The following is an 8307-nucleotide window of genomic DNA, read 5'->3' as shown; positions in this document are numbered from 1 at the left end:
TCAAACATCCATTTTCTGTTCACTGCGTTCTCTTTATGCTTTTGTATTATAGTGACTCACTGACCAGGCGTGGGGTGGATTTTTAATGTATGACAGTGATTCTGGAAAAATGCCAAACAGTATTGCTATGCAGAAATTCTACCTGAAATGGAAAATGGATATCTGAAAATTCATAGTCGCTTGTTACATTGTGTGTGTATATATAATTCCACTATTTTTATATTCAATACTTATTTAGTATGTTAGTCTGTCGTTTTTTTTTTTTCAAGATGCAGTGTTTTCTACTATGTATTAATATAACCTCCAATATTGAGGTTAAACGTTGATGTTAAAGTATATCTAAAGCCAAAACTTTATTTTTATTTAAGTTTTTTTTTAAATGGAGTGAAGAAAGGTTAGAACCAAAGTCGGGTTCTTATTTCTCATCCACATGGAAAGCACACCGTAAGATTCAACCTAAAAAATGCACTTTATTGGGATTTCATTTTAAAGTACATAATTGTAAAAAAAACAAAAACAAAGTGGAAAAACGTGCCAGAAAGTGTGAAAAGAGAAAAATTCACCAATGTTTCGGGTGCCTCAGTGGACCCCTTTCTCAAGAGGGCAGATGGCATCGGCATGTCTGTTGGCTTGAAAACAATGGTCCACTGAGGCACCAAAATACCCATGGATAGTTTCCTTCTTTCACTTTCTGGGAAGTTTTTGTACTTTTATTTTATTATTATTAATATATATATATATATATATTTTTTTTTTACAATTTATGAACTTTAAAATGGAAACTCAAAAAAAAAATTGCATTTTTGAAGTTCACCTGTGTGGTGTGATGGATTTTCATGTGTACAGTATCTCCACTGGGAGTGCCCCAAGTATTGGGTGAAAAGGGTATGGTGTTAACTGGGCTCGAATTGCTGCCCGTGTCCACACTGGGCAGATTCATCCTCTCCATTCGTCCTGGTTACCATTGTCACCAAGAGAGAAAGTGACAGAGAAAAGTCTAAAATCATGAGTTGGCTTTGGAATAGAAATAAGGGGATAGATCTTCCAGTGGGGATACTTCTTCCTATTATCTAAGGGTGGATTTTGCTCTTTTTGGAGGATATTCCTCTTGGCTCCTAACATGTCTATAAAACAGGATATAAAGAAACCCCCCCACCCATGGAACACACCAAAAAAAAAAAAAAAAAAAACAGGGTTTTACCCTTTTATACTATATAAAAAAAAAACACAACAGTCTGTTAAGACATAAGGCCCCTTTCACACTAGTCTGATGGGGTCCGGCTGTCCATTTTTCAGCCAAACCCAATCGGATCCTCCATTTTCCTCTATAGGCAGTTGAACATAAACAGACTTGTTTCCCTTTTACACCCGTCTCCCTCTGTGTCCGATCCATTCCATGGATCCATGTAAAGTTTTGGATTCTGTGTCGATTGGTCATCAGCAGGGACGAGCTGGGTTCGGTCTGAACCCGGTTCAGTAGATCGCATTGGGAAGCCATCTCATGGTCGCATCTCCACTGACCCAATCATCTACGACAGGGCATTCCACGGCCAACAGCTGTGTGTATCCAAAGGGACTGTGATGCCTGTGACGTTGCTGACCTAATATACAGTAGATACGAATATTGAGGGTGAATCTAGCTAATGGGAACACAGCAAACACAAGTTGACAAGCTCTAACAACCCCAACTCTATCCAACTATAGAATAAAAGTTTTTTTTTGGCTTTACATGCACTTTAGGCCTGAAAGTCCTAGGTGGCTCCACAAGGGTAGTGATCATTTGTCTAGTCATCCGGTTGGATTATACCCAGGCACCGGGATGGCCAGAATTCTGATTCTAAGACTAGACCTTTTTTATTTTTTATTTTTTTTTAGGCTAGGATTTGCACCCCTCCAAGTTTCCCAGGATGCCCTGAAGATTTTGGGTGTCGGGTTTGTCTCCAGTCCTGACATTCCAGATTTCCCAGGTTAAGAATGACCTTCAAGGGTAACTCATGTGTCCTGAACCAAAACACTTGTGTGAGAAGCCACACATGGAAGCTGCTATTATCTGAATCCCAGGCTCCACACTAGTTCTAGACAACACTGACTTCTTTCGCAGCGATCCCAAATGTGTATTTTACTAATGTGCTTAAAAAATGTAAGGTTTTCTTTTTATATAGGCTTTTATATATATATAGTTTTGGCTGCTGATGAGATGTCAGAAAGGTTTAATGGTCCTTCAAAGAGGCCCAGCTCCTTCACTGGCACTGGCTTGTAAAGGAAGCAGATTGTCACCTTGGTCAACGACCCAACCCGGCCATTTTGGCAGCTCATCTGGAAAAATAGATGAGGGCTGTATTACGTAATTTCTATCAAAATGTGCCCAAGAGAACAATACTGGAGGTTATATCTGAAGAATATTGTCCTTCCATGAAAGCACACAGCGCTGGAAGTTTATTTTTATTGCACGTAGACAATATACTGTAGTGTTTTGTATGTCCTCTATTACTGTATGTCAGCAGGCGGGATCTCTCATTTCTGATCTCTGTCACCCACTGTTTTTATGACGGTTTAATCTCAAAGTTACTCCCGTAACGGCTTGGACCTGAAGACGGCCACAGACAGTGGTTAAAGATATCACAAGTGATTGTCCGGTCTGCTTTACGTTACTTTTATTCAACTTAAATTTTGTAATTTCTTTATATTGTCTGTTTACGATTTTCAGATGTGTGCCATTTTATTGAGTCTTATTTTGTGTTCTTTTTTTATATACAAATTCAATAAACATTCTGATTTAAACTATATTGGTACAATCTGTTTAGTTTTATTATCTTTGAAGGGACAGTATAGTATTTTGCATCTGCTTTCTTCACTGAAGTGTAGTGCTACCCCCAGAGTGCTCCTTTACATCAGTCAGTGCCCAGAGAGTGCTCCTTTATACCAGAGAGTGGTCCCTTACATCAGTCCGTGCCCCAGCATGCTCCTTTACATCAGTCAGTGCCGTGCTCCCTTACACCAGTCAGTAACGTTCCCCCAGACTGCTCCCTTATATCAGTCAGCACCCCCAGAGTGCTCCCTTACATCAGTCAGTGCCGTGCCCCCAGAGTGCTCCCTTACATCATTCAGCACCCCAGAGTGCTCCCCCACATCATTCAGCGCTCCCACAGAGTGCCCCCTTACATGTCAGCGCTCACAGAGTGCTCCCTTACATCATTCAGCACCCCAGAGTGCTCCCTTACATCAGTCGGCACCCACAGAGTGCCCCCTTACATGTCAGCACCCCCAGAGTGCTCCCTTACATCAGTAAGTGCCGTGCCCCCAGAGTGCTCCCTTACATCATTCAGCGCCCACAGAGTGCCCCCTTACATGTCAGCGCCCACAGAGTGCTCCCTTACATCATTCAGCACCCCAGAGTGCTCCCTTTCATCATTTAGCGCTCCCACAGAGTGCCCCCTTGCATGTCAGCGCCCACAGAGTGCTCCCTTACATCAGTCAGTGCCGTGCCCCCAGAGTGCTCCCTTACATCATTCAGCGCCCACAGAGTGCCCCCTTGCATGTCAGCGCCCACAGAGTGCTCGCTTACATCAGTCAGTGCCCAGAGAGTGCTCCCTTATGTCAGTGCCGTGCTCCCTTACGTCAGTGCCATGCTCCCTTACATCAGTCAGTACCGTTCCCCCAGAGTGCTCCCTTACATCAGTCAGCGCCCACAGAGTGCCCCCTTACATGTCAGCACCCCCAGAGTGCTCCCTTACATCGTCAGTGCCGTGCCCCCAGAGTGCTCCCTTACATCATTCAGCACCCACAGAGTGCCCCCTTACATGTCAGCGCCCACAGAGTGCTCCCTTACATCATTCAGCACCCCAGAGTGCTCTCTTACATCATTCAGCGCTCCCACAGAGTGCCCCCTTACATGTCAGGGCTCACAGAGTGCTCCCTTACATCATTCAGCACCCCAGAGTGCTCCCTTACATCATTCAGCGCCCACAGAGTGCCCCCTTACATGTCAGCACCCACAGAGTGCTCCCGTACATCATTCAGCACCCCAGAGTGCTCCCGTACATCATTCAGCACCCCAGAGTGCTCTCTTACATCATTCAGCGCCCACAGAGTGCCCCCTTACATGTCAGCGCTCACAGAGTGCTCCCTTACATCATTCATCACCCCAGAGTGCTCCCTTACATCAATCAGCGCCCACAGAGTGCCCCCTTACATGTCAGCACCCCCAGAGTGCTCCCTTACATCAGTCAGTGCCGTGCCCCCAGAGTGATCCCTTACATCAGTCAGCACCCACAGAGTGCCCCCTTACATGTCAGCACCCCCAGAGTGCTCCCTTACATCATTCAGAACCCCAGAGTGCTCCCTTACATCAGTCAGTGCCCCCTTACATTAGTCAGTGGCCCCAGAGTGCTTTCTTACATCAGTCAGCCGCCCCAGAGTGTTTCCTTACATCAGACATCCCCCTTATAGTGCTCCCTCACATCAGTCAGTGCCCCCAGGCTGCTCCCTTACATCAGTCAGTGCCCCTAGAGTGCTCTTTTACATCAGTCAGTGCCACCTTACATCAGTGTGCCCCTTAACAACAGTCAGTGAGATTGCCATCCTACATCAATCCACCAGCGAAAGTGCCTTCTTACACATACCTTGGCATGGCGGATGGAAATCATAGACTTTTAAAAATATCCATTGTCGTGGGCTCTGAGCTGCGCATATGTAGTTCCGGAGCTAGCCGAAGGGTGAACTACCAGGCTTGGCCTTGGATTGGGCAGCAGGGTGTGTGAATAGAAGCCATGGCCTTTGAGTCCCTGCACAGGTGTGCCACCCAGATCCGATCTGAAGCTGAGCGTAGCAGTTCACCCTTCAGCTGGCTCCAGCACTGCGCAGGCACAGTTCAGATCGTAGCAACAAAATTAATTTTTTTATATATTTTTTTAGAAACTGTAAATTTACAGATAGTGAGCAACACGGCCCTCTTACCGCTGAGGTACCCATTTCTATATGCAGCAAGTGAAGTCCTTGCAGAGCAGCTGAGGGGACAGTCGTTTGCCCTAGTTCTTCAACTGACTAGCATTGGGGCTCAGTCTTTATGGTGGTGCACATAAGTAAAGTCTGCTTCTAGTGAATAATGCTGCTAGTTAGAAGGCCAGTCCTTATCTACTCTGCTAGTAGCGATAGATCAATGGCAGCAATGGCCTCTCACCAGCCCCAGCGATGCAGCAACTTCGGTCCTGCTGTTCAGATGTCCGCTCACGTCAGGATCTGCCTGGAGCAACTCAGGTCCTGAGCAGGGTAGGTTAACAGTGCTATGGTCAGTTACATGTTATGTTTTTTTTATCTTTTAAAGCTTAACTACCCCCTTACTTAAATATTGCACAGTTGTACTGGATCCTTTCCTCTACTGATGTTGCCTATGCTCATTTCACTGCACATTGTGAGCTTTTCACAATGTGCATTAAAAGCTGCAGAAATTCAGATAGAGTCCACCTCATTTCCTGGCGGCTGAGGATGTCCAGCATCATCTATCTCTTTCCACCCCAGCCTAAACTGTCACTGGGTTTCCCCTTTTATTCATTGGACTCCAGTTCAATCATGGTGGCTGAGCATCACCTGTGGGTGCTTCCAAAGGTTGTCTGCCTAGGAACACCTACTCCTCTACACTGATACCTGCCCATAAAGGCATTGCGATATTTCCATAACCCCACCCACTTGCGATAGGGCTGAGGGCTTTAGAGAGAAATACTAAGGCGGGGTGCCGTGAAGTTTTCAGGAAACTGTGTAAAGCAACCTTTAGGCCCCTCCCACCAGCCATGATCTGCCTGTATTGTACAGAGAGTGGGTTTAACATTAGGTATGTAAAGAAAATTTAATAATTTAGCATATTGATGAGAGGAATAATGAGGAACCAAGGAAGACAAAATATAAGCAGATTCAACTTCAACGAGGAGCTCCAGGCTCCCACCCCCCCAAAAAAATAAAAGTCAGCATTAATATGGACACTTGCCTGTCTAGAGATCCAGTGATGCCCCCCCCCCCCCAAACGGCTGTGGGTGCAGGCGCCGGCATCCCAAGTAAGGGAAATGGGAAGTGAAGCCTTGCAGCTTCACAGGCGGTTTCCTACTACACATGCGTGAGCCGTGCTGCGCATTGCAAACGGTCCTGTAGTCTTCTGGGACCTGCGATGTGTCCCAGAAGACTATGGGGAAAGGGGGGGGGAGGGAATTCTTGTTCAGATCGCTATGGCGATCTGAGCCGGAAGTGGGAGCAGGTACCTGTCAAAACCAAGAGCGGGGAAGGATGCAAACAAGCAGAACTTACCCTTTTGGGTGGAGCTCCGCTTTAAGTCTAGGTTCTCATCTATGCGGGCTGCGCTTCATGCATTTTTCAGGCACGTTTTGCAGAGCATTTTGCATTTTTAAACCCTGGTTTTCTATGTGTTTTTGCATGCAGTTTTCATGCATTTTGCGTTTCTTATTCTTTTTAAACACACAGAAGCTGGCGGCTGCCCCCTTAGCAACCGATGAGTCATCAGCTGGCAGCGGGGTTCCCTGCTGACAGCTTAGTGTAAAAAAATTAATAAAAAATTGGCAACAAAAAAATAAAAAATCGTAAAAAAAAAACAGCGTGGGTCTGGTATCGATTTGGAGGGTCCTCCCCACAGCATTTTTTTTTTTTTAATGGTATGGGATCCCCCCCCAGGTCCAGGATGGATTTGGAGGGGACCTCGCCAAATGGTTCAGGAGGGAGGGGTGCTTGCTCATCCCCTCCCTTTCCTGACCTGTATGCTCGGATAAGGTTCCGGTATTGAATTTGGGGGGCTCCCCTCCAAATCCATACCAGACCTAAAGGGCTTGGTATGGACCTGGGGGGGGGACCCTACGCCATTTCTTTCACATTTTTTTTTGCTGGCAATTTTTTATTTATTTTTTAACATTCAGCTGTCAGCAGCTGATGACTAATCAGTTGTTAAGGAAGGAGGCGGCCAGCTTCCTAGCACGCTCCTTAGAAACCAGCTATATACAGGGTTTAAAGGGAAAACCACAAAATACACTGAAAATTTGTTACACACAAAAAAGTCCCAGGCCCTTTCCAAGAACGCACCGGCTGAAAAACGCATAGACGTGAACATGTACCATAGGAAACCATGTTAAATGGACTGAAGTGAGTTTCTGCAAACTGCAAAACGCACTAAAAAAAAGCATAAGTGTGAACCTAGGGTAAGCAAAAACATTTTTAAAAGTGCATACGATCAAAACCCCCCACTACCTTATCACCAGTGTTAATTTTGGCAGCAAATTTCAATTCAGTTTTAGTCTTAAGCCTCGTGCACACGATGAGATTTTTGGCCAACTGAGCACCAGACTTTTATTCAAAAGGCGTGTACCTGGATTTTGTCTTGCATACTAATGGCACACAATTGTCAGCCAACAAACACGAACGTAGTGACGTACTACGTGGAATTTCAGCTCTTGAGTGCCACCCTTTGGGTACCTTCTACTAATGTCGTGTCTGGTGAGCACCGATTCCAGCCATGCGTGTTTGTACTCTGGACTTTTGTGTCTGACGGAGTTGTGCACACACACGATATGAAAATCTGACAACAGACCATTGTCCGCCGAAAATTTACTAGCCTGCCATCCAACATTTGTTGGCGGGAAAGTTGGACAACAATTGTTTGAAGGAGCGTACAAACTCGGATTTTTAGGCAAACGGTCTGTCATCACACAATTCCCTGCCAGAAATCCGATTGTGTGTACGAGGCTTTTGGACTAAAATGGCATTTTAGTTTTAGTCCTATTTTAGTCTTCTGCAACTCTTCCTAGTTTTAGTCATATTTAGTCGGCTAAATCTCCAGTACATTTTAGTGGGCTAAAATCTAGTGGGTGTAATTAAATTGTAATGCATTAGTGAACCTTTCTCTACAATTTTCAAACTCATTATATACTGCTGGAGTGAAAAATCTCATCTGTTATTATTTATGGTATTGAGGTACAGTAGGAACATGCACTACAGACCAGTGTTTATTTTGAAGTCAAATTTAAATTTAGTTGTAAGCCTCGTACACACGATCGGATTTTCCCGTTGGGAATTGTGTGATGACAGGCTGTTGGCGGAAGTTTGTGCGATCCATCCGACATCTGTTGACGGAATTTCCGCGGCCAAATGTTGGATGGCAGGCTTTAAAATTTTCCCGCGGTCAAATGTCTGTTGTCGCATTTTCCGAGTGTGTGTAGTACACAAGTCCGTCGGACAGAAGTCCAAAGTACAAACACGCATGCTCGGAAGCAAGGATGAGCCGGAAGCGGTCGGTCTTGTAAACTAGCGCTCGTA

At 45.3% G+C, this 8307-nt stretch overlaps 1 protein-coding gene across 1 annotated transcript in view; it reads left to right on the top strand.

Moving 5' to 3' along the window:
* The window catches only part of SELENON (selenoprotein N), a 41868-nt gene extending 39084 nt beyond the window's left edge, over nt 1–2784 (top strand). The window contains exon 3 of the transcript XR_013277488.1: nt 1876–2784. The gene's annotated coding sequence lies outside the window, so the exon portion shown is untranslated. The remainder of the gene's footprint in view (nt 1–1875) is intronic.
* Nucleotides 2785–8307: the final 5523 nt, after the last annotated feature.

Source organism: Lithobates pipiens, unplaced genomic scaffold, assembly GCF_037356315.1.
Source record: "Lithobates pipiens isolate NorthernLeopardFrog02 unplaced genomic scaffold, aLitPip1_a1.2 Scaffold_19, whole genome shotgun sequence".
Classification (NCBI taxonomy): Eukaryota; Metazoa; Chordata; class Amphibia; order Anura; family Ranidae; genus Lithobates; species Lithobates pipiens.
This window is presented reverse-complemented; position numbering and strand designations above follow the sequence as displayed.